We start from the raw sequence: 18,685 nt of genomic DNA, 5'->3' as shown, positions 1-18,685 counted from the left end.
TCTATGAAGTCCAGCAAGGCACTCGGGGTAGGATGGCCGGCCATTACCCGAAAGTAGTTTGAGGTAAGTACTGTTAGGAAAAATACAAATTACTTAAAATTTGTGATTTGTTCCAACACGGAGTACTTACCTCGAACTACTTTCTTAGGAGACTTATACCTTAGGAGGTGGGAGTGTCCTTCAAGACCTAGAGACCGTGACGAGAATAGAAGAGGAACCTAGGTAGGAGACTAGGTTCTGCTGACCTCAAAGAAAACACGAGAAAATAGGGAAAACTACGCAAAAAACCATCTTAGTGTCTAAGTAACTCACTTCTGCAAGAATCCTAGGAGACATGTCCTTCCAATGATAGTGTATCCCATGGCAGTTTCAGGGGGCTACCCGAGTCATTTCCGGTAAGGGAATAGGGGAAGGAAGAACAAGGGGGCTCAGGAAGGAACCTGTGTCTCTTGGACTTACTAACCGCAGCTACCACTGGGGCTACACCTTTAAACCGTTTGGAGCGCGGAAATGACGGGACCGAGCGAGAACCCGCCCAGGGACTTTCTCGAGTAGTCCTTCAAGTAGTGAGCCGTAAAGGTCAACTGGTTAGACCAAGTACCTACCCTCAGGATTTGGCCCACTGCCATGTTTTTCTCAAACGCCAAAGAAGTATTTAGACCCCTAATGCCGTGGGGTCTGGGCTTTCCTGGAAAGGGGACCCCTGCACTACTGTAGGGCCTGACGATCACTTGCCTTATCCAGAAGGAGAAAGTGTTCTTGGAGACTGACTTCTTCACAGTCCCGAGGAAAATGAACAGACTCGATCTCGGGATGAAGTCTAGCTGTCCTCTCTAAATACTGCCATACTGCAAGTCCCTCGTTTTGTCCGAGCGAGGGATTGCTAGCACTGAGAACCCTTCAACTTTAAGGTCCCAAACAACTGGATTCTGAGTCTTGGCTACGAAGGAGGGTAAGAATCTGAAAGTAGTTTCTCGCCAGCCCTTCGAGTGTGAGATCTCGTACGACAGGCCAAGAATCTCACCTACTCTTTGCTGATGCCAGAGCTAAACGAAAGACTGCCTTGAGGGTGAGCTGCTTGTCTAGAATGTCTTTTAGAGGCTCGAAGGGAGGTTCCAAAAGCATCTTCAAGTACCCTAGCCACATCCCCCTGGGGCATTCTAAAGGCTTGGGGGGAAAACGACTGCTCGAAGCTCTTGAAGAGCATCGAGATCTACCTGGAGGCACCTAGGTCTATGTCCTTCAGGAGGAAGACATGGGATGGACATGCCCACTTCGTCCCTGAGATAGACCAGGAAGTCTGCTATCTCGTCAATGGAGGCCCCTAACGGCCTGATGTTCTTCAAGGAGCACCCTTTAGAAAAGGTAGCCCACTACGCCTGGTACACCTCGACTGACGAACGACTCAGGTACCCTGACATCCTTGATGCCGTCCTCGACGGAAATCCTTCCTTTTTCAGGAGATGCTCGATAACCTCCACGCATGAAGGCGGAGGGACCAAGGGTTTTCGTGGAACCTCTAGAAGTGAGGCTGCCGGAGAAGGTCTGGTCTGTCTGGAAGTGGCCCAGGTGGAAGGTGTGCCAGTTCCTTTAGATCCGCGAACCACTCTCTCTCTGGCCACCAAGGCGCTACCAAAGTCACCCACAGGTTGGCCGTCCGTCTCATTGGAAGGCGTCCTCGAACGCTGCTGCTGGATCTGGCACAGGAAAACAAAACACGGGGAGCTGTGCGTTTAGTCTCGTGGCGAAGAGGTCTATCACCGGCGAGCCCCACTGCAGGGAGAGGGTTTTGACCACTTCTGCGTTTAGGGACCACTCGGGCCCTACCACTTGACCCATCCTGTTGAGGCCGTCGGCCAGGACGTTCCTCTTCCCCGGAGAGAACCTGGCTGAAAAATTGATTTGTTCCACTTCAGCCCATTCTAGGAACTCCATCGTGAGACTGCACCATTCCTTCGACTTCAGTCCTCCTTGCTCTTTCACGTAGGCCACCACCGTGGCATTGTCGCACCCCGGAGCCACGGAGCTTCCCCGGGGGAGATGGACGAACTCTAGGCACGCTCTTTGTACGGTCCTCATCTCCACGTATATGTGCAGGTTCGTCTCCTCGACTTCCCATTTACCTTTTGCCATTTTGTCGAGAAGATGGGCACCCCAGCTCTCCTTGGATACGTCCATGAACAGGAGCATCCCCGGAGGGATGGTAGCAAAGGGCATTCCCTTGAGGGTGTTCGTTCCGATTGCCACCACCCCAGGACTTCCTTCGTCTCCGGGGACCCCAGGACTATCTTGTGCGGGGAGTCCTATCAGTCTTTGCCAGTCCTTGGCTTTCCTGGGCTAGCCCGACAGGAAGGGCCAGAGTATCTGTTTCAGGGTGTCCAGTTTCTCTGTGGAGGGGAAGGCCCTCACCATCCGGGAGTCTAGAACCAACCCTAGGTAGGTCATCCTGGTGGAGGAAATCAGCCGGGACTTCTCCAGGTTGATGATGATACTCAAGACGTTGCAGAACTGCAGGAGCTTCTCGCCTTTCTCCCTCAGTACTTTCTCTGAGACTGAAAGCAACAACCAGTCATCTAGGTACCGAATCTGGCGGACGTCCTGTTCGTGCGCCCAGCCTGAAACTGTTGCGAAGACCTTCGTGAAGCCCTGAGGGCTGTCGACAGTCTGAAGCATAAGGTTTTGAACTACAACGTTTTGGTACTCCATTTTACCCTTAGGAACATCCTATTGGAGGGATGAACAGGGACCTGGAAGTAGACATCTTTGAGGCCTATGGACCTCATGAAGTCCTCCTCCTTCAAGGTCGCTAGGACCGACTTTGGAGTGTCCATCTTGAAGTCGGTGTTGCACACGAATTGTTGAGGGCTGAAAGATCTATGACCAGTCTCCAGAACCCTGTCGCTTTCTCCACCAGGAAAAGCCTGGTGTAGAACCCTGGACTCGGTTTCTCGACTGGTTCTACTGCCCCTTTCGCCAGCATTGCTGAGCCTTCTTCCTGCAATACTGCTACTCTCAAGGGGTCCTTGGGTGCCAACCACTCCGCCTATTGATCTGGGATCCGAGGTGGGGGTCTGCTAGGAAGGGCAGCCTGTACCCCTCCTTTAGTACTGCTACGGTCCACGGATCCGCTCCGTGGTCCCGCCATGCTTGCCAAGATCGTTTGAGGCATCCCCCCACCTGAGGCGCCGGCGGCCTCCCCTCCTAACTCCTTCAAGAGCCGCGGCCTGAACGCCCTCTCCTGGAGCCCGAGTAGGAGGGTCTGAAGGCTAACTGAGGAGTCGAAGGTCCCCTACGGGGGGCAAGGCAAGGGAAAGATTACATGTACCAACTTCTACATCCGACCGGCGGACGGAGCCGAAGAGGCACAGGGCAAAGGTGCGTGGGTTTCTCTCCAGCGGCCACTGAGGCAGGCACTGGAGAGGCAATAGCCACGTTCAACCCGCTAGGGGGAAAACCACTTTGCCTTCGTCACGGATGGAGCCTTCATAGGTCTACCCCCACCCGGGAAAATCCGTGGGGTTTAAGTATCCTGCCATGTCAGCGGCAGCATCCGATGCTTGGATGGGGCTGGCCGGGACGATAGCACGGCTATCTCCATCACGGATGAAGCCACTGGGACGGAGGTAGCGTCATGGGTCTACCCCCTCCCAGGGAAATCCGTGGGGTTTAAGTACCCTGCCATGTCAGCGGCCGCCTCCGATGCTTGGATGGGGCTGGCCGGGACGATGGCACGGCTGGCTCCATCACGGATGGAGCCGCTGGGACGGAGGTAGCCGTCATGGGTGTGTCAGCGGCCACCTCCAATGGTTGGATGGGGCTGGCCGGGACGATGGAGCGGCTATCTCCATCACGGATGAAGCCACTGGGACGGAGGTAGCGTCATGGGTCTACCTCCTCCCAGGGAAATCCGTGGGGTTTAAGTACCCTGCCATGTCAGCGGCCGCCTCCGATGCTTGGATGGGGCTGGCCGGGACGATGGCACGGCTGGCTCCAACACGGATGGAGCCGCCGGGACGGAGGTAGCCGTCATGGGTGTGTCAGCGGTCACCTCCAATGCTTGGATGGGGCTGGCCGGGACGATGGAGCAGCTATCTCCATCACGGATGAAGCCACTGGGACAGAGGTAGCCGTCATGGGTCTACCCCCTCCCAGGGAAATCTGTGAGGTTTAAGTACCCTGCCATGTCAGCGGCCGCCTCCGATGCTTGGATGGGGCTGGCCGGGACGATGGCACAGCTGGCTCCATCACAGATGGAGCCGCCGGGACGGAGGTAGCCGTCATGGGTGTGTCAGCGGCCACCTCCAATGCTTGGATGGGGCTGGCCGGGACGATGGAGCGGCTATCTCCATCACGGATGAAGCCACTGGAACGGAGGTAGCCGTCATGGGTCTACCCCCTCCCAGGGAAATCCGTGGGGTTTAAGTACCCTGCCATGTCAGCGGCCGCCTCCGATGCTTGGATGGGGCTGGCCGGGACGATGGCACGGCTGGCTCCATCACGGATGGAGCCGCTGGGACGGAGGTAGCCGTCATGGGTGTGTCAGCGGCCACCTCCAATGGTTGGATGGGGCTGGCCGGGACGATGGAGCGGCTATCTCCATCACGGATGAAGCCACTGGGACGGAGGTAGCGTCATGGGTCTACCTCCTCCCAGGGAAATCCGTGGGGTTTAAGTACCCTGCCATATCAGCGGCCGCCTCCGATGCTTGGATGGGGCTGGCCGGGACGATGGCACGGCTGGCTCCAACACGGATGGAGCCGCCGGGACGGAGGTAGCCGTCATGGGTGTGTCAGCGGTCACCTCCAATGCTTGGATGGGGCTGGCCGGGACGATGGAGCAGCTATCTCCATCACGGATGAAGCCACTGGGACAGAGGTAGCCGTCATGGGTCTACCCCCTCCCAGGGAAATCTGTGAGGTTTAAGTACCCTGCCATGTCAGCGGCCGCCTCCGATGCTTGGATGGGGCTGGCCGGGACGATGGAGCGGCTATCTCCATCACGGATGAAGCCACTGGAACGGAGGTAGCCGTCATGGGTCTACCCCCTCCCAGGGAAATCCGTGGGGTTTAAGTACCCTGCCATGTCAGCGGCCGCCTCCGATGCTTGGATGGGGCTGGCTCCATCACGGATGGAGCCGCCGGGATGGAGGTAGCCGTCATGTGTGTGTCAGCGGCCACCTTCAATGCTTGGATGGGGCTGGCCGGGACGATGGAGCGGCTATCTCCATCACGGATGAAGCCACTGGAACGGAGGTAGCCGTCATGGGTCTACCCCCTCCCGGGGAATCCGTGGGGTGTAAGTACCCTGGTATACCAGCAGTTGACCACGAAGCCTGAATGGAGCTGTCGTGGTTCCGGGTATGGATGTCATGCTGCCAGGTCGAGCCAGCGGCTACCTCCGCTGGAAGAATGGAGCTCCTGCGGAGATCCATGGAGCCGCGGGCTTCCCCGTGCTGGCTGGTTGGGTCCTTCGTTCAGGGCGGGCCATTGAAGAACCGGAGGCCGGGACAAGGCTGCCAGTCCAAAGGGGCGACTCTCTCTGCTAGGCGGGAGAAGTCGGAACCTTCGCGGGCTTATGCCTGTCGACTGAGACCTGGCTGTCGAAGTCTTGGAGGCTGGGACATGGCTGCCAGACAGAAGGGGCGACTCTCCGCTGGGCGGAAGGAGTCGGAACCCTCGCGGACTTATGCCGGTCTGCCAAAGCCTGCTGTAGGGTCGCCGGGGTTCACGTCGAAGGACGGGCATCGCCGTCAGAACAGGGGCCTCCGTCCTGGGTCCAACAACTTTTCTGGAGGTTCTCGTAACTGCGGGCCTGCCCGTTGAGGAAAGCCGAGGGCTGCGCTCGTGACGAGCTAGGTGGCCTTTGGAGGTCAGGACTCGGCTGCCAGACCGAAGGGGCGATTCTCTCCGCTGGGCAGATGGAGCCGGAACCTTCGCGGACTAACGCCTGTCGACTGGAACCTGCCATGATGAGTCCCTCTGTCGTGTGCCGCTGCTGCCAGAGGAGTATCCATCTGGGGAGCTCATCCTCGGACGCCAACTTGAAGGGCCCCGCGCCGCAGCTATCTCCAGCAGCCTATCGAGGTGAACCACCACCCACACACTGCTCTTGGGGGATCTTGAGCGCCGACTCTCGTGACGCGACCTCGAGGGGGAGCGAGAACGCAACAACTTCTTGCGGGACTTCTCCCTTCGTCTCCTGAGCTTCCTCAGCACCTTGTCTTGGGGGGGAACCCACACAATGGGGTCCGACGGCGGAGAAAGCTCCTTCTCGGCGACGTCATCGGCTGCAGAAGTGACTGAAAAACACGCCAAAGAGGCTGGAGAAGAATTAGGGACATTTTTCCCCCTCATGGGGTCATCAGAGGAGACGTGGCCTGCTTACACCAGGGCTCCGTCTCCCATACACACTCCCGCCCCTCCATTCAGGCCCTTCACTCGTCTGGAACGACGCCACAACCCCACTACCCTGAAGATCAGACTCTTGGGGAAGGGCCGCGGGCCTCTTCCCCGCAACGGACTTACCTCGTCCCCTACTCTGGGTAGGGGAGGGTGCTAGGGAAGCTCTGTCAGATGAGACGCCCGGCGAAGCAAGGGAGAAAGGGATGCTAGGCTTCTTAGGCGACCTCTTCGTCTCCTACTTCTTCTTGGTGCTATACCGCACCCACTCAGACTCCTGGGGAAGAGCAATGGGCCTCTTCCCCACAACTGACTTACCTCGTCCCCTACTCTGGGTAGGGGAAGGTGGCTGAGAAGCTTCATTCGACGAGGCATCGGGAGAAGTAAGCAGCGAGGAGAGGCTCGTCTTCCTATGTGACCTCTTGGATGCCTTCTTCTTGGTGCCGAAGCGCACCCACTGCACCTCGTTCCAGGACTCGCACTCCGGACACGTGGCTGTAGGAGAACATAAGCTGCCCCTACACAACGAACACAGAGAATAAGGGTAGGAAAGGGTATAGAATGAACACAATGGGTCCACGTGGGGACCGTGTAAGACACAATAGGGGGGTCAGGGACACAAAGGGTCGCACTGGGTAAGGAGAGAGCGTAGAGATGTTATCGCGACGCGACCAGAGAACTTACTGAAGATCGAGACCTGAGCAAGCACCCCGAGGTTAGCCTCAGGGTGTGTATCACTCCACCTGAGGTTACCCCTCATAGAAAACGGGACTAGGGTAAACTACACAAAACTCTGGACGGTTAGGAGGAGATCCCAGATACTCCTAAGAAAGTAGTTCGAGGTAAGTATTCCGTGTTGGAACAAAGTAATTTTCATGTCCTTCTCTGGCATTCTATTTCCAAGTTGCTCTTTATTATTTGTAATGGCACCATGTACTGTTCATGAATTACAGTAAATTACTATGAACTGTACAGGGAAAGGGTATGGGGAGGGGTATAACGATTGATGGACAAATAGAATTTGAGCAATACATTCAGTGCCAGAGCTGGAAAGGCCATTCAGTGACAAGGTGGAACTGCACTATGAAGTTGAAAGTTCAAAGAAGATGATCTGCAAGATAGAACAAGAAGTGGGAATCCATAGGGAAGAAAATAGAACTCTCTATCCCTCCAAGAAATATGAAAAAAAATTAATGAACTTGTAAGCTTGTATCCTGTGGATTAATGGTTACCACGAAATCCATACCCAAGGTAGTCAGCTGATTTAAATAACAAAAAGCACTCAAGTTTATGAATAACTTCCCATCTGAGACATTTTATCCCACCCAGGGTAGCAAAAGTCAAAGGCAAACTCTTGAAACATAAGACAAGGTTCTATGATTAATGAATGCCAGTAGCCTATTCTTCACACCTATACAGTACAGATATAAAAAACTTCTCTTTTCGTTCACTAAGGTTAATTCCAAAGAACATATGTACTCACCCACAGAACTGACAGCATTATAGATGCAAAGAATACACTTGGTCTAAAAAACAACTTCCATTATAGAAGAGATGCATGATAAAATCCTATTTTTGTTGGCGAAAATCTGAGGGTAGGACAATATGCCAGATCCCTTTAGGTGAATTGCAATATGGTGAGGGATTACTGTTCTTCATAAAGAGATGAGTGGTGCCAAATAAAATATGCTCAAAGCATTCTTAGACAATGTTCTCAAAAGGAATTTCGAGACTGGTATCACAATTCAGCCTAGTAAGAAATTGGTGTAGAAGAAAAACAGTCATCCTTAAGGATAAAATATTACAATTTCCTTTGAAGTACATCTACCAATCTTAAGCAAAATTCATAATAATGGGAGAGACTGAAAAAGGTGTGATTGAAGAAAGGGGTATATTACTGTGGCCATGCACAAAATCTAAAACATCTATGAATACAGCCTACTAATTTCCTTAGGACATACTGTATAAGTTCTATCTTTCATGTAAAGGGGGTCAAAACATGATGACGTAGGGCAAAGCCTCTTCTTAGATTAGGAAGTTTATCAGAATCTTAATCAGCAAGTAAGAGAATGCATAATTAGTAGTTTCTTGGTGGATTGAAGCCGAGGCCTAAATTTTCAGTAATTTATTAGTTCTTTTGGCCCGAGGCATGTTGTGAGGGCTACTGAGCACTTCAGGGATCTAAATTTTGTCAGTATGATGAAGGCCTGGGGCAGTTTACTGCAACTCATGAGAACCCAAATAGCAACTCTTCCTCTGGTCTCCCCTGGTGTGTTTACCCATATTGATCTTTGAGTCTCAAGAAATGTTGAAGGGAGCTTTGAGAAAAATGTCTCCATAAGGGGAAGATACATTTATTCTCAGTGGCAATGGTTCACTAGAACAAAGGTAGCCCTGATACTATGGATTCTATCCAATTGAGCAATTGCACTGTGGATGTGATACATATGAATGTTAATTAGAGCTACCAGTATCCCTATTATGGTTAAAAAAAAAAAAAAAAAAAAAGTGTTGATCATACACTGAACCACTACTCTAACTCCTTTTGGAAGTGTGGTGATTCTGAAGTCTGAAGCAATTTCTATTTGTACTTAACCATAAGTAACTTCATAAATAGTGATCATCAGATATTTAATCTCTCAATGACATGATTCCCTATCAATCGCTCTAGTTACGGCTCATTTTGAATTTGCCTACACATACACCGAATAGTCTGGCCTATTCTTACCTTATACACCTGACAACACCGAGGTTACCAAGCAAATCTTCTCTGCTCAAGGGGTTAGCTACTGCCATGTAATTGTTCAGTGGCTACTTTGATTTTGGTAAGGGTAGAGGAGACTTTTTAGCAATGGGTATTATTATTACTATTAAATGTAATATAATAAGTCTGTGTAAGGAAGCAGCTCTCCTAGGAGAACGACACTCCAAAATCAACACATTGTTCTTTGGTCTTGGGTAGTGCCACAGATTATGTACCATGGCCTTCCACTGTCTTGGATTACAGTTCTCTTGCTTGGGAGCACACACGGGCATGCTGTTCTATCTTATTTCTCTTCCTCTTGTTTTTTTAATTTTTTATAGTTTACACATGAATGATCTAATTTAATTGTTACTTTTCTTGAAATATTTTGATTGTTTAGTCTTCTCTTGTAGTTTGTTTATTTCATTGTTTCCTTTCCTCACTGGGCTGTTTTTCCCTGTTGGAGCCCTTGGGCTTATAGCATCATGCTTTTCCAATTAGAGTTATAGCCTGGCTTTTAATAATAATAATAACAATAGAAATTTTAAATATGACGAACAATGTCATGACTAGATTCCTAATAAGGTGAGGGAAAAAAATGTGTAACAGAAAACAACAGATAGCTGATGAGCAGGTGATAGGTGAGAAACAAGAGTGATTAAAAAAAAAAAAAACAGCAAAAGAATTGAAGGGGTTACTGTGAAGACCCGATGTTGATGACTTTCATGTTATTAGTAAAGGCAGGTAAAGTGTGAGTATGATTCAAACCTTGGTCCTTTATGGCAGGGTTTTGCATTTTGTTTAAGAATTCAAGGAAGAAAGAAAACAATACCTTCCTGCAACCTTCTGAGTGGCTTAAGAGAAATGATACTCTGTAAAGCTTGCTTACCCATTTTGTCAAAGCCAAAGCAAGATCGAAAATTGTTTTAAGGGACTGGTCCCCATCTGAAGCTCAATTCGGTGGTTCATCATAGGCCTTTTTTAAAGACATGAGAGCCGTCATTACATTCTCTTGGCGAACAGGAATGTTTATAACTCTTCCTTAAATTTGACAGTACAGTACCCACGAAGAGGAAAGATCAGCTCCTTTCAGTTTGAAGATCTGCCTCAATGCTATGCATTAGCCTTTTACTGCTGAAACTGAAAGGAGTTTCTCACTGTGTAGGGAAACTAAAAAGTCTGCTATACGTTGGAAATAAGGCTCCGAGAGAAGTGGCCCTTACATGGCACCAATCACAGAAGATGGCCCATTTGGCTTAGTAGATTGTCGTGGGTGATCTTCCAAGGAATCCAGACATCTCTCTATGCAGTGTCGTGAAAAGCCTCTTGATCTGAGATGCTGGATAAGCTCCACTCAAGAAAATACAAGCATATGAGGGAGCGGTGATGTTTCTGAAGATGTGATTGGCAGAGAGGATCTCATCGATTAGGTAACATCAGAAAGTCCGGATACCTTTCTGCATGCGGCCACCTGGGGGCTATCAACATCATCTTGAGATTTAGGGTCGTCCCACACAGTCAAGATGTTCCTTGCCACTCAAGGATGAAGAGAACACTCTGATACAACGACTGGCCCGTCAACTTAATTTATCAGCTATCTCATTCCTTTTGCCAGGAATGAAACAGGCCAACAACTGCACTGCATTGTTCTGAGCCCATTTAAGGGCCTTTATTGTTAACTCACAGAGGAGCCGAGAAACAGTATCTCCTTATTGTTGATGTAAGCCACTATCACTATAGGCTATCACACTGTTGGAAGGACTGTAGTGCTAGCAGCAGAGATGTCTACATTTCTATTATGTTAATATGAAGGTTCCTCTACATTTAACCAGATGCCTGCAATGACAAGCTTTCTTGGACTTGTACCCCATCCTTCTTTCAATGCATACATGATGAATAGAAGTTCCAGAGTAGGGTATTCCTAAGGAGACCCTGAGTGCTTTTTAGGAAGGTTTAGGCAAACTCCAAAGTTCAAAATTATGAGATGCACGAGCAACAAAGTGTAATTCCTATCAAATAGCGTGTGCATTCCAAAGGCCATGCAAGCTCACATGCAGATGAGAGAGATCCAGTTAGAGAGCGCTCATAATTATGGGTGCACGAGTTTAAAATTTCTAGCTAGAGACTTATCAGGTCCTTTGATTGGCCAGACAGTACTAAATTGGATCGATTTCTTTGGTTATGGCTCATTTTTCCATGGCTTACACATACTGAACACGGAATAGTCTGGCCTATTCTATCCATATTCTCCTCTTGTCTTTACACACCTAACAACGCTGAGATTACCTAACAATTCTTTTTCTCTTAAGTGGCTACTTTCTACTTGGCAAGGGTAGAAGAGACTCTTTAGCTATGGGAAGCAACTCTTCTAGAAGGACACTCCAAAATCAAACCATAATGGTTTCTCTAGTCTTTGGTAGTTCCATGGCCTCTATCCCATGGTCTTCCACTGTCATAGGGTAGTGCTTTCTTGCTAAAGGGTACACTTGGTCACACTGTTCTACTGCATTTCTCTTCCTCTTGTTATTTTGAAGTTTTTATAGTTTATATATGAGAGTTTTATTTTAATGGTGTTATTACTCTTAAATTTCTGTTGTATTCTATTTCCTTATTTCCTTTCCTCAATGGGCTATTTTTCTTGTTTGAGCCCTTGGGCTTATAGTACCCTTCTTTTCCAACTAAGGTTGTAATTTAGCAATGATGATGATGATGATGATGATGATGATGATGATGATGCCTACCCTACAAATTTCTAGACATGGTTTCCATAAAACGGATTTTGAAGCGAAGCAAAAAATCTATTTTTGGGTGAGATGGCCATGTTATCCTGATGGAATCTTCCTACAGACAGCTTTCTAAGGGATATTTGGCTACAGTGATACTCCCAGAAAATTGACCATAGGTCTCCAGAATTCTAACTCCTGGCGCGAGTATCCTTAAAATTTCTCTTAAGGATATCGCATAATATCAGGGGACGTATATCTTGATACGACACATGGCAATCTTCACCCCGAATAGCATTTTCGCTTCAAGGGGGAAGAGTGGCAAAATTGAAGGGGAGCCGTTATCAAGGTTACCCTTCCTCCTCTACTATTACAGGGCTCCAAGATGGCGCTCATTCTTATTTTGGTAGCGATTTTGCACGGTGTTCTCCCTGTTCATCTAGCGTTCTAGATCGTTTCTTTTGAGGATTAATTATGCATTCTCCAGCATCTTCTGCATTGAGCAAGAAACACCCTACCTTTCTTGTTCCTGCCTCCAGAGCCTTCCCCTTCAAGTCGAAGGCATTCCAGACTGTTGCCAAGGCAGTTAAGGCAGGCAAACCATGCCCTACACTAGAGGAGTGCAGGTCTTTGTCGTTAGCCCTGCCCACGGATGAGAAGGAATGGAAGGAGGTCCACTTAACCTTCTCAGTAGGAACGCTAGATGCAGATATCGCGGGACAGCAGTTCAGCGAGAATCTCCCTAAACTGTCAGACTTTCTCTTGCGAAGGGAGCAAGAGACGAAAGAGAGACTTTCCGCCTCCCTGTCCCTCCAGAACTACATCGAGATGTGTGCAGGCCACAACAGCACCCCAGACATGCTCACAGTCCTGGCCAAGATGTATACTGTATGGCCACCTTAGTAAAGGACCTGTACGCCTTCATAAAGGCTAGGAGAGCCTGTAGGGAGTTCATGTTTACTTCTGCGACAGTAAAACATGAACCCAGGAAGTTGATTTCTTCCAGCATCTGGGGTAAGGACCTCTTCCCGAGTGAAGCGATCAAAGAGGTAGTTGAGAAAGCCGCCACGGAGAATAGGAACCTTCTCCAGAAGTGGGGCATCTCTTCAAAGAGGAAGTCTTCCCCGGATGGGGATCCCCAACCAAAGCAGAAGTCAAAGAAGCCAAGACTACCTTCTCGGCTAAAAAAATTGGAAAAACACTAAATGTAAATTCTGGTATATCAAATGGAGGAAAAGGACTAGTCAGGGACATATGTGATGTAGAGGGAGAAATAGAAGCTCTAGAATGAATAGAAGTCATATCATAAACATCAAAAAGCTAATTATATATGCTAATAAAAAGAAGCGACACTGGTCAACATGCAGTCCCTACCTAGGTTAAAAGATGAATGGGGTGCATCATGTTTAAATCTCTTAACATTTTTATCCTACTTCTGTATGAGCCTATATTTAGCATAATCTAATACTATTTGATCTTGGAGATCAATGCAGTCATCACATCTATCTTAAATTAAACAATCTTTGCCTCTACAGACTGCATAATCTAATGTGGGTTAAATCTACTGTAGATCAGTACACAGAGGTCTTATAATAGATTACACAATATCTTATCTCAGAACACATACCATGAATATCAAGTTAAAAAAGTAATAGTACCTCACTATCCTCAAAAGCCTGATTAATGACCAAACATACCACCACCCAATGAGATGTCAACGCACTGTAACTTGGCGAAAATAAGGATTTCCAACGAATGGCCCCACAAAGCAGCAAATAGTTATGGAGATATCAAAGAGCTAGTTATAAGAAACCAATATGAAACCTCTAATTTTTTAGTTTGTCAACCAAAGGTGCTTTCAAAATGTTATATAGCAAATGAATGTTAGGTAAGATTATTTAAAATGATAATTTATGGAAACTAAGAGAAAAAATCTGGTTACTTTCAAACACATTATGAAAACAATGTTCATGTATGAAAATTATTTCATCTTTGTATTACATAAACTAAATTTAAGGATCAAGAAATGGGAGTAAGCTATGATTTCATGTTGCACTAGTTAATTTCTAAAATAGTTATGCAGTGCTATAAGAATGCAAAAAGCATTCTTTTTGTTTACTACATACCAGTATACAACATAAAATCCAAAAAAATTATAAAGCTTCAAAGTCAATGACCAACAAACCCTACTAATACTCCTGAATCTTAATCAAAATCTAGCATTCATGTGAAGTAAAGGAATTTTAGTACAACATACCTGAATACCAATTATCATAAACTTCTGTCAGCTTCTTAACATACAGTACTATTGTACTGTACTCTGTAATTTAGAAATAAAACTTGTTTTATAATCATAAATTTCATGGAATTGAAGTTCCCTGTAAATAAAATATTTAGCAAATGAACATCTATGATGCATAAAAAATCAAATCATGTTTCTTCAGTTTTGCTAAAGCTGCTTCATCAATTTATACATAATCTTTATGTAATTTGAAAAATCATAAGTACAATATATCATTGACTAGTCATTGGTTACAGAATATAGTACTGTAATCTTGTTATGAAATTCTTTTTGTTAAATATTAAAAATACAGTAGAAATTTCTAAGACTACTTTAGGCAATCCCTGTTAGAGATCAGATTTTTTTTTTCATCAATAATCTGGTTCAACAACTTCATAATGAAAATATTACTATAAACAAAAGGCTACTTAATTTCATTACATAGCTATAAACAGACATAATAGACATTTTCTAAACCTACAGACCAAAACAACCTTATTACTATAACCATAGCCACCAAGGCTAAACTAACACATTACTACATTTACTGGTAATCAAGAAAACTTTTATTCATACTAAAGTGAGTTTGAATACTTTTACTAAAAGTACTAAAGATAAACAAACAAGAAGCACAATGGACCACATTTAAATATTAATACAGTCTGATTTCCTTATACAAGGATTCACTTGTACTGTACATGGTTATCATTTGGTAACGATTTATAAAATTATACAAAGAAATTCACTTATATACAACCAGCCAAAAAGGTGGTATAAAGAAGCAAATAACTTCCCAGAGAATAGGATCACTATCTATTCTCCCAAGGATAAAGGAAACTCCTCCAACATTGTGAGACTTCTGGTTAGAAATGAAAAGTGGTTGGAAAAAAAAGAAAAATATCTTTTCAAGTATATTTAAAGTACAAAAATATAATGGATGAAAATATATTTCAATGATTATGTACAGGATCTAATACTAAATATTTAATTCTTTAAATATTTTGATTAATATCTCCTTATTTTTAAAGTTTCAATCAGAGCTGAAATGACTAAAATGCTAAATGCACCAATCAACACCACTGTGCAGAAGCAACAATGTTACGGCTAAAGTGTTTTCTGTACTTAACAGACATATTTCAGGTATCATATTAGGTGGAATAGTGTTTACATAGCAATGAGAAATAATAAAGCTTCTAGAAAATGTTTTACTGGTAAGATCAATATACTGCTCACAGTATAGCCCAGTTTGTATATAAATAAACTAAAGCATTGTTAAGGGCTTTTTAAAACACCCTCTGCATAGAAAGGTATACATGCTTAAAAAATTGTAGACAATCCAGATATAAACTTCTGCAAGTAACAGTACTGATTTTTTTTATCATCTTCAAGAAAAATAATTTAATTAACAAATGGGCTGACTGACCTACCCCTATAACTAAATTAATCCTAAATAAATTTCAATCAATTATGCATTTCATAACATCTCTGTTGAGAACGAGAGCCACTTAATTCAGTTTATAGAAATAGAAGACACAGGGCCATCAATTAATTTCATCTACAAATTCTTTGTTGTCTCTTTGTTTTCTTAATTCGTTTTTTCTCTTAAGCAAAATTCAGCTAAAAAGGGGGAAGGATAGGCAGTTTAGGCTACCTTGAAAAAATTAAATTACCTTCATTACCAGACCACTTAAGCATCCGGCAGAGGGAAGACTTGAAATACAGTTTATAAATGGAGCTAAAATAACGTCTCAATAAAAAAATGACACTTTGTTTTTTTACTAACAAGCAAAAGAAATACATGTTTATATTGATTTCCGTTAGCACACCGAGTACCACTAAACATAAACAATAATTGAAAACAAGATGGTAATACAGAGCAATTTTGCCTGTTATGAAACCATCCAAGTTAAAAACTTTAAAACTTTTTCACATCTGAAATCAGTAGGTAATTTCCATGATCCTGTTGTCATTTCCAAAACAATTCAAATAGATTGAAACACTTTAAAAAAGGCAATAATATTCATGACAGATTATAAAAAAGTAGTACATCATCTCCTACAGTAAATCTATAGTAGAACAATACTCTTGTTCGGCAATTGTATAAACTATCATTTTGCAAAACTATAAAATCTAGCAGCAAAAAAATGTTTCTTGGCTACTTCACAATACCCAATTGTAATTACCTGTATAGCTAAAAGTTCTGGATCTGGATGGCAAATGGGGATACCAGCAAGATTTCAGATGTCACTTTATCTTTTTTTTTATTTCTCATTTTCCACCACAGTCTGAAGATACGGTACAATATGGCATTACTGGGGAAACTGGCAGTGTTTCTATGTGGCCAAATGTAGAGGATTTTCTAATGTTGTTAACTGATACACTTATAACTTGGATGATTTCTTGTTCAGTGTGCATTTAATACGATATGACAATAGAGGAAATATCAAGTGCTTGAAAGAATCCAAAAATAAATAGGATGAAAATCATGAAGCCATAGAATAAATACACAAATACCTAGGATTAAGAGTTGACTACTTACACCAAGAATTATTGCCAAAATAATTGCCTTTTGGCATGATTTTGAAGCCCTCCAAAACACCCAGTTATCAGATATACTTTTACAAACTTGCGAGGATTAATGTTCCAATTCCAGTTACCTTTTTTCATTAAGGCAGAAAACAGGCAAATATAGGGAAAAAGAAAGAACATCTGGTATTCAATTATTTTGGAAAACCATATGACTGAATACAAAGGTAAGAAACAAGATGTGAGAGAGGTGTTTCTGAAAAGCACGTTAGAGTAGTACTGTATAGGATATGTACAGAGATAACCACATATGAGAGAAGCTCTGTTTGGATTTGCAATAGAGATTAGGTAAGGGTCAGCTTACACAAAGGATTGGCTTTTACATCTCTGACCTCATGATTGGCATCCCATCATCATAAGTAAGAGAAGGGGTTAAAAAAGTCCTTACCAGTTGTTGGGATGGCAACAATTGTCAAAAGGAACATGAATTCTGATCTAAAGAAGGTACATACATACATACATACATATACCAAAGGCACTTCCCCCAATTTTGGGGGGTAGCCGACAACAACAAGAAACAAAACAAAAAGGGGACCTCTACTCTCTACGTTCCTCCAGCCTAACCAGGGACTCAGCCGAGTTCAGCTGGTACTGCTAGGGTGCCACAGCCCAACCTCCCACAATTCCACCACAGATGAAGCTTCATACTGCTGAGTCCCTACTGCTGCTACCTCCGCGGTCATCTAAGGCACCGGAGGAAGCAGCAGGGCCTACCGGAACTGCGTCACAATCGCTCGCCATTCATTCCTATTTCTAGCACGCTCTCTTGCCTCTCTAACATCTATCCTCCTATCACCCAGAGCTTTCTTCACACCATCCATCCACCCAAACCTTGGCCTTCCTCTTGTACTTCTCCCATCAACTCTTGCATTCATCACCTTCTTTAGCAGACAGCCATTTTCCATTCTCTCAACATGGCCAAACCACCTCAACACATTCATATCCACTCTAGCCGCTAACTCATTTCTTACACCCGTTCTCACCCTCACCACTTCGTTCCTAACCCTATCTACTCGAGATACACCAGCCATACTCCTCAGACACTTCATCTCAAACACATTCAATTTCTGTCTCTCCATCACTTTCATTCCCCACAACTCCGATCCATACATCACAGTTGGTACAATCACTTTCTCATATAGAACTCTCCTTACATTCATGCCCAATCCTCTATTTTTTACTACTCCCTTAACTGCCCCCAACACTTTGCAACCTTCATTGACTCTCTGACGTACATCTGCTTCCACTCCACCATTTGCTGCAACAACAGACCCCAAGTACCTAAACTGATCCACCTCCTCAAGTAACTCTCCATTCAACATGACATTCAACCTTGCACCACCTTCCCTTCTCGTACATCTCATAACCTTACTCTTACCCACATTAACTCTCAACTTCCTTCTCTCACACACCCTTCCAAATTCTGTCACTAGTCGGTCAAGCTTCTCTTCTGTGTCTGCTACCAGTACAGTATCATCCGCAAACAACAACTGATTTACCTCCCATTCATGATCATTCTCGCCTACCAGTTTTAATCCTCGTCCAAGCACTCTAGCATTCACCTCTCTCACCACTCCATCAACATACAAGTTAAACAACCACGGCGACATCACACATCCCTGTCTCAGCCCCACTCTCACCGGAAACCAATCGCTCACCTCATTTCCTATTCTAACACATGCTTTACTACCTGTGTAGAAACTTTTCACTGCTTGCAACAACCTTCCACCAACTCCATATAACCTCATCACATTCCACATTGCTTCCCTATCAACTCTATCATATGCTTTCTCCAGATCCATAAACGCAACATACACCTCCTTACCTTTTGCTAAATATTTCTCGCATATCTGTCTAACTGTAAAAATCTGATTCATACAACCCCTACCTCTTCTAAAACCACCCTGTACTTCCAAGATTGCATTCTCTGTTTTATCCTTAATCCTATTAATCA

The 18,685-nt window shown here is 45.2% G+C and overlaps 1 protein-coding gene across 1 annotated transcript in view; it reads right to left on the bottom strand.

Moving 5' to 3' along the window:
* The window catches only part of cos (kinesin-like protein costa), a 233,146-nt gene that overhangs the window by 99,596 nt on the left and 114,865 nt on the right, over positions 1-18,685 (bottom strand). Inside the window, exon 18 of the transcript XR_011047408.1 lies at positions 14,122-14,184. The gene's annotated coding sequence lies outside the window, so the exon portion shown is untranslated. The remainder of the gene's footprint in view (positions 1-14,121; positions 14,185-18,685) is intronic.

This window comes from Palaemon carinicauda, chromosome 19 (assembly GCF_036898095.1).
Source record: "Palaemon carinicauda isolate YSFRI2023 chromosome 19, ASM3689809v2, whole genome shotgun sequence".
In the NCBI taxonomy this organism is placed as follows: domain Eukaryota; kingdom Metazoa; phylum Arthropoda; class Malacostraca; order Decapoda; family Palaemonidae; genus Palaemon; species Palaemon carinicauda.
This window is presented reverse-complemented; position numbering and strand designations above follow the sequence as displayed.